Source organism: Bombyx mandarina, chromosome 15, assembly GCF_030267445.1.
Source record: "Bombyx mandarina strain Sakado chromosome 15, ASM3026744v2".
Taxonomy (NCBI): Eukaryota; Metazoa; Arthropoda; class Insecta; order Lepidoptera; family Bombycidae; genus Bombyx; species Bombyx mandarina.
In genome coordinates, this window is record NC_143221.1 from 506,691 (window position 1) to 520,461 (window position 13,771).

The 13,771-nt window shown below is 36.5% G+C and overlaps 1 protein-coding gene and 1 long non-coding RNA gene across 5 annotated transcripts in view; one reads left to right on the forward strand and one right to left on the reverse strand.

Moving 5' to 3' along the window:
- LOC114242671 (uncharacterized) overlaps positions 1 to 13,771 on the reverse strand; it is a 99,438-nt gene that overhangs the window by 44,660 nt on the left and 41,007 nt on the right. The gene's annotated exons all lie outside the window — the stretch shown is intronic.
- LOC149501397 (uncharacterized) lies at positions 11,201 to 13,748 on the forward strand. Its single transcript, XR_016324277.1, has 3 exons — positions 11,201 to 11,561; positions 12,018 to 12,138; positions 12,230 to 13,748. It is a non-coding gene; the product is annotated as an uncharacterized LOC149501397 (long non-coding RNA).

The window sequence follows — 13,771 nt, forward strand, 5'->3', positions numbered from 1 at the left end:
GCCCATCTGGTATTAAGTGGTTACTGAGCCTATAGAGCCCATAGACATCTACAACGTAAATGCGCCACCCACCTTGAGATATAAGTTCCAAGGTCTCAGTATAGTTACTACGGCTGCCCCACCTTTCAAACCGAAACGCATCACTGCTTCACGGCAGAAATAGACAGGGTGGTGGTACTTACCCGTACGGACTTTCAAGAGGTCCCACCACCAGTAAATATTACTGTCCAACGATATACATAATAATATATTCAAATCTGGTTACAGTATTATCATAGTATGACAACGAAGCGGATGTCTGTTCTATATTAAGACGAGTAAGTATTGCATTCGAGGGAGCCCTATCGTCGAGGCGCTCCGAGGTGCCGCCACGTCTAGGGTAGGGGCCGACCTCCTTTGTACGGAAGCACACGATAAAGCTCTTTCATTAGAATTCATTCATTGCATCATCAGTGAATATTAATGATTCTAACTTAACACTAAAGGTGAGAGTGTAAATTTTAAGGTAGCTTTATTTATTTGATTTTTTTATCGTTTCGTATTGTAGGCCAGTACGAGTAAATGCTTGTGTGTATGTTAGCTCTATGGGCTCCGGGCAACCACTTAACAACGGGCGGGCCGTGAGCTCGTACACACATATGAGCAATAAAAAAATACTACCGTTACTTTACGACGTAGAAACAGATACGAAACAGCGCAGGGACCGGTTTATGCATCAATGACAACCACTTTTAAATACTGTGCCAAACTAAGCCAGCTGCTCAATATTAGAAAAAAAACGTTAACATTGATACGAGCTACCGCAGCAGGCCGACAGACGAAACCGAAGACTTTATAATGTCAGTCAACTCATTCTATCACAATAAAAAGAATCGATTAAATTTTATTAATGACTAGCTGACCCGGCAGACTTCTTAGTGCCTCAATCGTTAAATAAAAGACCTAAACTTTTGTATAAAGTAAACTTAAAACAAACAAAACGAATCCGTTCGACGGGGGACACATCACAGGAAAAACAAAATCGTTATTTTTATTTAATTCCAAGCATTTTCATATTTATCTACCTTTTAAACCTTCTCTGCACTTCCACAAATAATTCAAGACCAAAATTAGCCAAATCGATCCAGCCGTTCTCGAGTTTTAGCGAGACTAACAAACAGCAATTCATTTTTATATATAGAGATTTATGGGAATTAACGGCAAAGAGAAGATTTTCCCACAGACACAGCCCACTGAGTTTCTCGCCGGATCTTCTTAGTGGGTCGCGTTTCGGATCCGGTGGTAGATTCCGCGAAGCACAGCTCTGGCTAGGGTTCGTGTTAGCAACGCCCCCAGGTTTGAGCCCCGTGAGCTCACTTACTAGTTAAGGTTACGCTGATGTAGTTACTCTAGTAGACCATCAGCTTAGGTAGGAAAAAAAAGAAGAAAAAAGATCTTCAACCGAGCGATATTGCTCGGTAGACCGACGATCCGAATGTTGTTGTTCGGAACTTGCAAGCTTATCTTGAAAATGTCGTCAGCGAGATTCAGATGTATGATAGCTACCCGCCACACTATTTATTCGGAACACACACAGCGCTCCGTATATTATAAACATTAACGAGTAATTAAATAGTGCTGCTTAATGAAAGTAGCTCTGCATTGGTTGTGGAACCATCAGACCGTGACTTCGTCTAGGCAGTCTTGCTTCTAGGAAAGTCAGTGGACTTCCCGACAACGTTATTACAACTTAAATAAATCAAAATTATCATTTCGTGTGTCCCATGAGTCCGCGCGTCGCCGAACAGGTTGACTTGACGAATCTTTGTCCAGTTATTCAAATACATAATCGTTTATTTTAATTTCGATGTCATTGGACATTCCTATTGAAAGTCAACATAAACTCGACGATCGGTCTCAAGAAGAGGTATTTTATTAATTTACGTACTAATATGTTTTGCGGGCAGAACTGTTTGGATACAAGAAAAATATAATATACAGTCTAAACTCAACGGGCCTGAAGCTAGCGCCTCACTCCCACGCATCCTATCTATTAAAAAGTATATGCTTTTTAATATAAGCTTTATATGTAAGTGATACTTTTTATATAAGTGATACCCACTGAGTTTCTCGCACGTCTCGATCTTCTCAGTGGGGCAATTCCGACTTTGCGAAGCTCTTGCTAGGATTAGCAAGTTAGCAAATTCTCACAGGTTGGGCCCGCGAGCTCACCTCTCCGTCTGCGAGAGGCTGGAACAGCCCCTTACGCTACCTGCTAATTGTTAGGGAAAAAAGAATACATTTTATTATTAGACAAACGTTCATTGACATTTAACTTAAATTTATGAACAAGTAGTAATTGAAAGTTTTGTAGGCAATTTATCGACAATGTGATGACCTACGTAGTTCCCTAAAAGATCATTCTATGCTAATTACGCAAATCGCGGACTCAGTCAATACTTTTTTACGTATATAAATTATTACAGTTTCAGGGATGCTAAACTAAGAAATTAGTACAGTTTCGTCAGTACAGTACGTCTCAGAATGCTAAAGTTACAAATTTGATTTCGTTAGGTTTGTCTCTGAATGAAATTGTGTTGTTGTTAATACCTCAGAGATGGTTGAAGTTAAAACAGATAAATCTGGAATAGCATCCACGTGCGACGGACGGATAAGAAGACACTACTCATATCGACAAATAGGTGTGGTTTTTTTTGATGGCCCTTTTAGGCAGACGAGTCTGATGGTGAGTGGTTACCGTCGCCCATGGACTTCAGCAATGCCAGGGGCAGAGCTAAGCAGCTGCCTGCCGTTAAGCCGTCCGTACCGTTTTGTAGCGTATTTAGAATTGAATCATAAACCAGATTAATAACATCGCTATAGCGGTCTTCAAATTTATTCATTTAGTAGAATTAACAAATGGGTTGCTGACACAAACACACCGTACATCGCGTATGTACGTATTCAAATTTTATCAACATAGGCCGGATGTTAGGTAATCAAAAAATTTAATAACAAGCCGTCACAAATGTACTATCGCTCCAAAATACTTAAGAAAGGCCCCGACATTGTAACAATGGTGATAAGGCATCGATAACAATGACGGTACGAGCCGGCAAAGGTACTTCCCTTGTATACGAGTTAAGGTCATTGACCTCTTATACAGATTGAAATATTAATTAAATACCAATCTACACAGTTATCATCACACAAGCGCTTGCATTGTTGACCACAGACGCAAAACGCTCCTGAAGCAGTTAATGAATAAAGTTCTGTTATCATTCAATCGTTTGTCAAGCTAAGCTTCACTACATAGTATAAAACAAAGTCGCTTTCTCTGTCCCTATATCTGTCTGTCCCTATGTATGCTTAAATCTTTTTTTTTTTTTTTTATGATTGAAGAATACTGGTGGCCCGGAGGCCTTTCCAGTTTCACCAGGACAGGTGGGCGAGCAAAGGCTCAGCCAGACTTAAATCTTTAAAACTACGCAACGGATTTTGATGCGGTTTTTTTAATAGATAGAGCGATTGAAGAGGAAGGTTTACATGTATAATAACATCCATTAAATAGTGGAGTAATCAATAATAAATTACAGTTTCCGAATCGAAGTGAGGGCGGGTCGCTAGTTACGTATATTGTTCTTTTAGGTTCATATTTCATGAACCAGTAATGTATCCCGAAAATGTCCGCAAACAGACTTTACGGAGCAATCCAGTTAAGAGAAATTAACTAGAAGTATACTCATAGAATCCACACACTTCTAGTAGGCATGGCAGTATTGGGAGTAGTGGCTTGAAGAGAAACAAAAGACAGCAGAGTTTTATCATCTACTATCCTAGAACCCCAATATGTCTGGATCTTACTATAGACTAAATATTATTGTGAAATATGATTTGGTCACAAGTAATCTATTCATATTATCCACGTGCACAATATCCACTCATTACTCTGAAGGTCAGGTCGATATAATATGTACCATTACCGTTTTAAGACAGGATGTAATTTCAATGATCGCAACTTGGATATGTACTTCCGATCGTAATGTTTAGTGCTTTTATTTCACTACTTGTTTCCAAATAACTTTTTACAACAACGTGAAGGGGAATTTAATTGCACACGCTGGTTACATTATGATCGGATTAAGGATTTTTTTCGTCCCAGTAATTGGATCTGCTCGTTTGTAGGAAAAATTTTAAATATTGGAAAAAGTTTATTATTTTCCTTATAGATTATAACGCAACAAAAAGAGTTGTTGAAAATAAACAATAAATCAATTTGGATAGTAAATTTTATCGGTGACATTAACAGCATAGATAAATCATATCATAAGCATTGGTGTTCTGCCCATTTCTCCCGAGAAGCGATGCGATGCGTTCCTATTTGGCAGACGTAAAAACGTAATCCGGTGGTAGATTCTGCGAAGCACTGCTCTTGCTACGATCAGTGTTAGAAACACTCCGGTTTGAGCCCCGTGAGCTCACCTACACGCGTTAGGGCGAAGCTGAAATAGCCTCTCAAGGCTATCAGCATAGGTAGGGAAAAAATAAACTTTTATCTCCTATCTTGGAGAGGTGGGTGAGACCACTTCGGGTTTGTTGATGTGAAATGATACCAAACGTTAGTATCCTGAATGCAATTCACTTTACGTGACAGCAGAGAAGAATCTTTAAAACAATTGGTAGCCTGACCTCCTAAATAGTAAGGCACGGAAGATAACGCCACGCCACGAGCGCTCATTAGTCTTTAAGCGTTTTTTTAATTTCGTAATCACGGAGTTTACCTTTTAAAATAAAATATACAAAAAACAAATCGATCTTGTTATTATTTATAGTATCGGACAATTAATAACGATAATAAAACAATATTTACATTTATAGGTACTCGATTATGGGCACTTTACGATTATATAAATATATTATACCATAGTTACGAAGAGCGTAATGTAATCTCATTGAAGATGTTAATGCGTTGATAAATTAGAGCGATTCTTGCGATTTAGTAATAATCTTGACCGTTTAGCTCACGATTCACTTCTAAAATACTAGTTGCGAAAGTGGGTTAAATCGACACAAAACTGATGCTATTTTTAATGCCAAGGATGAGTAGGTGAGCAGACGACCGAAATAAGGACCTGGAAAACGGCAGAAATGACTTCTTAGTGGTTGGAATAGAATGTTTTTTTATTGCTTAGATGGGTGGACGAGCTCACGGCCCACCTGATGTTAAGTGCTTACCGGAGCCCATAGACGTCCACAACGTAAACGCCGCCACCCATCTCGAGACATCAGTCGTAAGATCTCAGATTTAACAGTACAACGGCTGCCCCACCCTTTCAAATTTGGCAGTGTGTTGTTTTAATATACCTATTAAGTAAGGTTATTTGGTAGCGCAACGGACTAAACTGATCAGTGCCAATAATTTAAAAATAAACCAACGTGATTCATCCATAACGCATGTTGTTTATTTAATTTGCCTGTAAAAAATACAATTTTCCCCGCGTCTGTTGCCGTCAAATATTGCTTGCGTCCGTTATCACCAACGGCGATGAGTGCCGAATTCCTTAGAACGTGTGCTACATATTTTTAACGCCCGATTGTTGTTAAGAGCTGGAATAGCAACCGGGAGTGAGGCTGGGTGTGTAAACAAGCGCGGAGGTTTTACAGGAAATTTGTTGATGAGAAGATCACACCCACGACGAGAACACGCTTCGTTTATATTCGCTGTTGCAGATTTCGAAGCGGTGTTGACAGGTCGAAAGCAGCCCGCAAACAGATGTCAGGTGGATACCGCGCGGCAGACGTGTTTGACTAATAGCGGTATAAACAAATACCGCACGATGCTGCCAGTGAAATGGAAATATTAATGGGCAATTTATTTTATAGCTTCACTATTTATGTAGGTACTTTTGCAAATAGTTTGCGGTCATAGAAGCAAAATATTAAAAACTAGCGACCCGCCCTCGCTTCGCTTCGGAAACATTAAAACATACATGAAACAAAAAAAAAAAAAAAAAAAATAAAAAAAGTAGCCTATGTTCATCAGGGACAATGTCGGCTTCTAATGGTAAAAGAATTTTTCAAATCGGTCCAGTAGTTTCGGAGCCTATTCGAAACAAACAAACAAACAAATCTTTCCTCTTTATAATATTAGTATAGACAAAACGCCGATCGACGTCTACATTTAAATTCAACCTGAATCAGGCTTACGAAATTTTGGACATCTTATTTTGACAAAAAAATGGTGTGAGTGCACCTTGGTGCACGTGAAAGAAGTGAATCTTCTTTTGTGGTGTGTGGTATTGTAATTTTCTGCATGTTTAATCCTTAAATAAAATTTCTCTTGAAATAAGGAATGCTGTGGTCGGAAGGTCGAGTGGTTCGCGAGACGCTCTGTATATTTTCTCACTCTCGCTCTTCCTAAATTGTATCTTTTCTCTCTAACCGTTACGAATCTGTCGTGAGTTAAATTTTACTCTCAACGTATCTAAAGAAGTTTCACTTCAATAAAGGACTTCTCTCATTTTCCCAAACAATTCGATCTGCATTATCTCCTGTGCATGATCGCTTTTATTCACGGATATCGACGAAAGCAATCGGCTGTTTATAGTATCTACACCACTGACTACTCTACATTAAAACGACCTCATTTTGGAGTTCAACTTTTTATTTAAAGTACTAAACGTTACGCAGGTAAATGCGGAAAAGTCAACGAGTGTAGCAAAGTAATCCAGATAACTTACAAAACAAGTGGAAGCGAAGTTAAGCACTCTATTCTTGGACAGTTTTCTCGGTAATGGTCAGAGTGAAATGTGGTATTTAGCTACGTTTTCACGCGTGGTCGACCACGGTTCAGAGTTGTGCTGTAAGGTGTATAACTGGTAATTACCGGTATGTTTCGTGACATGAATATCACATTAATGAAATTGGAGAAAATATTTCCTTTAGTTCCAGCAGGAACATTAAATTTATTATTTCAGTTTATTTCTTTGTTAGTTAAATGAAAAAGAGCAGATTGACAATGCTATAGATGCTTATATTATTACAGTCCAACTTACAAAGGTGGTTCCTATTCAGAAGTCGCACGTTCTAGGCAAGACATGTACAGTATCAGGCAATAATGAATATTACCTTTAGTCACCGAATTTTCGTTTCAATTAATGTCTTATAATTGCTCAAACAGAAACTGGAATGAAGGTGGCGACAAACGAATCGACAGATCGATTTAGTAGACACATTTACAAGATCAATGATCTATAAAAAGAAAAGTACACTGAATTACTTTCCTTGTTGTAAAATAACGTCAGGCCATTGTCGTCCTCGCGTCCTGAGCTCCATGATCTCGTCAAACAAAAGTTCAGTGACGTTTGCCGAAATTACTGCGTTAGGTAAGGTAAATATTTTCCGTGTTATCCGTATTCCCAAAACCTAGGAATTAGTTTCGCATGTACAAGATTGCGAACTGATGAATACATGGCATCAAGAGGGTAACGTGTTTAGTCCTGGATACATCCGAAACCGGAAACTGTCGACAACGTCCTCCTCGTCCTCGACGTCCTCGACGTCCTGGTACAGATGTTTGTTTATACAGAAAAAAGGACAAGTAAGAAATGGAAATCGTATGCCGTAACCATATCACCACGGGCCGCTGAACACGCTCCGATTACACCAAGGAAAGTGAAGAGAAAATTAATTACCAAGTTATTATTTATTTACTCGTGGTGCTCGGAGGAGTCTGTGGAGTACGAGGTAAATGAAGACTACCTGGCAATTATGCCGTAAAATTAAACCGGCAAAATTTATAAATCGCCTAATTGGTGACGAGCTTGTTATGAGATTACACGAGCTTGGTATCGTCTTGTTTTGAGCAATACAACATGTACTACTCCAACGCAATTGAAATCGAAGGCTGAAGACATTCAGGTTGTAGTTGTATGCGATACAAAAATTTACATTTTTTTATTGCTTAGATGGGTTGACAAGCTCACAGCCCACCTGGTGTTAAGTGGTTACTGGAGCCCATAGACATCTACTACGTAAATGCGCTACCCACCTTGAGATATAAGTTCTAAGGTCTCAGTATAGTTACAACGGCTGCCCCACCCTTCAGACCGAAACGCATTACTGCTTCACGGCAGAAATAGGCGGACACCTAACCTACCCGTACGGACTCACAAGATGTCCCACCAACAGTAATTATATACGCAAATTATTATTTTTGCGAGTTTGATTTTTATTACACGATGTTATTCCTTCACCTTTGGAAATCAATCGTGAACATACGTTAAGTACGTATTTCATTAGAAAAATTGGTACCCGCCTGCGGGATTCGAAAACCGTTGCATCGCTACATACGAATGCACCGAACGTCTTATCCTTTAGGCCACGACGACTTCACATTTACTTTATACTTTATACAGTTCACGCGAGCATCGCGCGAGTGCAAAACCGGGATTTAAAAGTATGATCGCGCACATAGCGCCAGTGAAAGTAAATCGTTGAGTGCGTTGCAACGGTGCACCGAGATGGATCTTGATGCAATTACCGCTGGTAATGAAACAGACGTGACGACGTGGCGCGAAAGCACGCCCCTTTCACACGGGAAACGATTACTTACTGCGACTATCGTACAGAGAACCAAAATGGAATCTTACTATCAAATTTTAAGTTAAGAACTATTTTTAGCACAAACTCAAGATCCGGGGCAGTCCATCATTGGAATCACCGAAACCACATTCAAATTGGCTTCCAAAATGTTGATAGGTCTGGTCAGACACTCGTATTTTAAAGCAGTGGGGTCTTCCGCGAAGCATAATCATCATTCTTCCTGTTACCCTCTGCTAGGGTGTGAAGGCCTCGAATCAAATCCTTCCATTTACATCGGTCTTAGGCAGTCTGTTCTAGCTCCTCCCACGTCATGCCCAAGACACCTAGCTCCTGTTCCACCGAGCAACGCCAAGTTGCTCTGGGACGGCCTCTTCCTTTTGCCAGACACTTTCCAGGTCAGTGCTCTCTTTGATAGGTGGTTGTCGGGCTTCCTCAATATGTGACCAATCCCATGCCACTTCCGCGTAAGGATCTCCTTCTCCATTGGTGCCTGCTTGGTGATGCATGGTGAAGCATGGAACACGTATATTACGTTTTATAATACGTTACACTACTTAACTCTGTGTATATAATATTAACGCGATTATAACTTTTAGTTTTCAGCTAGCGTCCATTTTAGAGCACGATCAACATCACATCAGTAAAATCAAAATATAAAATAGCGTTGAAAATTTTAATGTTACAATGTAACAATGTCATACCAATTTTAGACGTTATCAGAATAGCACGACATACAGAAACTGCAACATACGATGATACGCCTACATTTTGTAAATTAAATTTAAACAAAGCTTATCATATCTACCTACCTACGGATTCAATATGGATGTTGATTTATTTTCATTTTTATCAATACATTTTTATTTTTTTAAATTGAAAAACCTATTTCGTTCCATTCATAAATGACTGAATTAGAAAAACATTTTAAATTCGATGGTGGAATAATTGAAAAATAACTAAAACAATGCATATGACATCATCGCCGTCATTATGCGGACGTGTCCGTGGCATCCACTCTTCATTATTTCCTCCGTCATACAAAATTTACTATGTTATTTTCTTTTTGTTGATAGCAGATTTTACGAAATACTTTAACTTATTTCGCTATTGTCAAAGTAAATATCACTTAAAACATTAAAACATTCCAATTAATCGTACATTTATTTATTGTGAATGAAACATTAGCGGTCGTCTGATGTAGTGGTAAGTGACATGGTCTCTACACAAGGGGGTCACGGGTTCGAATCCCGCCACGGGAAGATATTTGTATGATAAATATAAATGTCTCTTCCAGGGTTATGGATGTATATTAAATATTAAATAGATGTATGTTTATAATAAAAATCTTACATTTATTTCCGTTATCTAGTACCCGTAACACAAGTTCTTTAGGAACTTATCACGGGACCAGTTAACGTGGCGTGATTGTTAGCAAATATTAAAAAAATATATTTAAAACATTGAAACGTCGTCATCATTATCAAATGTCATCTACTCGTACTACAAAGGCAAGCCTTCACGAAAACAGCATCAGTCTGGACCAGGGGGGTGCAACTCCCATACAAAGGAAAAGAACATTCAACTAGCGTCATCTTTAGGAACCGGCGAGGTCATTTTTGAAACGTTTTGGCCTTAATGAACTAATAAACTCACTAGATGGCAGATACGAGTTCTGACTCAATAAAAATGTTAGCGTACTTTGAAGCAGTGCTTCCACTTTTAGGGAATTCTCCCTTTTTTAGGGAAAAATAGCTGATATTTTGGACGATAAAGACAATTTTAAAAATACCAGGATTTAGGATATTTCGGGGTAAAAAGCAAAGCCTATACTAGTAACTGTTGTGAATTTTAAAATAAACGATAATTAAAGTAAAACAATGAACATTTTATTTTATGGAGAGAATGACATTAAGTCGAGTTGACAAGTAAAAGAATAAAACAGAGTTGTGTATAAAAACTACAAAGAAGGTTTGATTCAACAGTAACCCTCTAGTAAAGTAAATCATAGATTAAGCCACTGCTTTTTTCTTAGGGATTCCCCAGAATCCCAATAAGTATAATCCGCCAAATTTTTATTTACCTATTTTCGTTGATGTCACCAGAACTTACTTGTATTGTAATATACAGGTAATTCATGTACCATGAAAGATTATCATGGTAATTTCATTTACGAAAACCTTGTAATTGTCATTTCGCTTTTGCTAGCAGTTCCTTCTTCAAAGACTGAGGTAGAAAGATTATTCAGTGTTCTCAAATGTAAAAACTGACAAAAGAAACAGGCTTTCTAACGAAACCCTGAACAACTTGCTTCATAGAAAGTTGGGAATGCCAGCAAACAATTGCTTAATTTTAGAACCGAACAGTGTTAGGTTGCGTGCAGCAAAAGAATATAAAAGCAATGCGTCGACTTCCTTGAAAATTCTAATCCTATAGATCTATGATCTTCTGGGGGCGTTTAGATTATATATACCTACATTAAATAATATGCTGTGGTTTATTTTCTGTATTTTATTTATGCTTTCTATATAAAGGATTTATGAAAGTTGTTTAGGAAATTTTAGGGATAAATTCAAAAGAAACTAGGGTAAAATGTGGTAAAAAAAACGTAAGTGGAAACACTGCTTTGAAGTTTTCAAAACTCCAGGGCCAATAAAACAATCTCAAAAAAAAAAAAAGTTTTCAAAATGTCGTACATAACGCTTTAATTTTTTAAATCGTTTTTTTTTGGTTTTGTTTTGAGTTATTTTACGTTGTAGTATTAATTTAGAGCAACTTTTAGCTTTGTGAGAATATTAGACGATTAGACATTGAGAAACTCTGTTTTGAATTCTCTTTAGACATAACTTGGCTCCAATACTTTTTTCTTCGTTAGCGTTTCGTAAGCCAGTGTAACTATTTTCATTTCAGAAAGTTTATTATTAAAAATCAGCATGCCTCAAGATCGAAAATGAAATGCTATTTCGGATGCCTTGATAACGGTGAGTTTACACTATTTTCCCGGTATATTATTTGCTAACAGAATTATTATTCATAATATAATTAAATGAATTAGCACCAACTAATGGTCCTTCCTATTTCTGCTGCCTAGCTATCATATATGTTAAGTTTTGATCAAAACAGTCGGTATTAAGTCTCGTACTATCACACACACACCTCAGATAATAAAATTGTCCCGAGTGGGTGGCAGTATTTATGTTTTGCAACTCAGCGTATTATATGCTTATTGTCAAGTGGGCCCGAACTAGTTTTTTGGAATGATCAATCAGTCATGATTTCCTGTTTAAATAAAATACAGCACAATTGATCTCACATCCAAAGTTAGATGATGGCATTCACGTTTTGTTTCCTGGTGTTAGATAACCAAGTTACACCAAGTGGCCTGTGACCACGTTCATCCTTCTACCCAATATAAAATAATGTTTTTATTTTTGTAGACAAAGGTTTGATAATGACAAAATTTTATGGAAAAATTATAAGGAGCACTAAAATGTCTGAAACATGAAAAGATTGATGCACTATATTTGAACCAGAACGTGTTATGTAATATATTAATTTGTAAGTATGATTACATTAACACAAAATTTTTCCTGGTCGTATTTTTTCAATATTTGTTACATACTTAAGATACTTTGTTTCTCCGTTTCAGAAGAGAAACTGATTCAGCAAGGAACGTGAACTCACAAGGGATCTTAATTTTTTTTAAATATGTTTATAATTTATAAATTAATAATTGAAATAGTTCATAAGAACTAAATTGATGCCAATTTTGTTTTAAAATAGGTTGTTTAGTTCTTATAGTTATAGTATTATGTTTGAATAGTTGTAATTAGTAAGTTAGTAATATATGAAAATACTGATATAAATTTTTGTAAATAACCTTTTGTAAATTCTACGAGAAGATGATTTTAATTAATGATCAAAAGTCAATGGTCTTCAAAAGCATTATTTGCAATTATTTAGATTAACTGTGGAATATATTTGCTAAGTTGTGTTTTCTGTATGAGCAGATATAAATGAAAATGCCCAAACATGATTATGTTTCTTACATTTTCATTATGTGAAATCAATATGCTTGTGACTTGAGTATATTAATAATTTATTAAAACTTAATTTATAGACAGCAACCCCTATGGCACTGCTGAAGTTTATAAGCACTGGTGACCACTTATCATGAGCCGGGTTGCATGCTGGTCTGCTGTTGAGTGCAATAAAAATTTTCGAAACCCTTTCTATTATTTAGATGTAATATTAATGTACATTTAATTTGGATTAAAAGATAAATTTACATTTTATGTTTGCATGTGTATGTTTATAATTCATTTGCATGTAACGAACATCAGTTTCTTTTGTAACAAAATGCAAACTAATGGTTTGTAATGAATGTAATTAACTTTAAGATGATTTTCTTTCAATCTGCTGTTTGTTTCATCTAGTATTACCAAAGCTAAAGCATCAGAAACGTCAGAATAGAAATAATTTAGATAGGGAATAAAAGTATAACTATTGTAATCATGTCTAAGATTACTATAAGCGTCATTAAGTACAAACTATCAATATTTAAGAGTACTTTAAATCATCTTTACATTTTTTAAACATTTTTTGTTTTTTTTTTGTTTTTCAAATCATGTAACAAAACGTTTGTGCAGAACAAAATGTCACATGTTATGAACATGATTGTGGGTTAATCGTTTCTTAAATTTCTAAATGTTTATAAGAATGCTAAGAATAATTTAGTATTCACTTTAGTGTGTGTATTATCTCTACAATGCTAGTTTAAATGACAATTATTGTATGACGAAGCATAGGTAGTGTTTATAGATGTAATATTTTCATACAAGGTCATGATCTGTCACGATCAACTTTAAGCAAGAACTGCTATCGTTAAGAAACAAATTTATTAAATTTAATTCAAATTGTCTACTATGTTTGTAATGGAAAGCTGACATGTTTATATTTCGCACAAATGACTTAATTGACATTGAATGATTTGATTATCTAGACTTAATTAACTTTTAGATAACTTTCGATTTAATGTTAATAAGTACGCTAGTAGGATTAATCTAGAGGAGTTATTGTTATTCGAAATTTTATACAATTGTACGTTCATACAATCTTTTAACAGAAAATTGTTTGTAATATAGGGAAATTAAATAGCTTACAGAGAATTACAGCTTTTTATTTTAAAAAA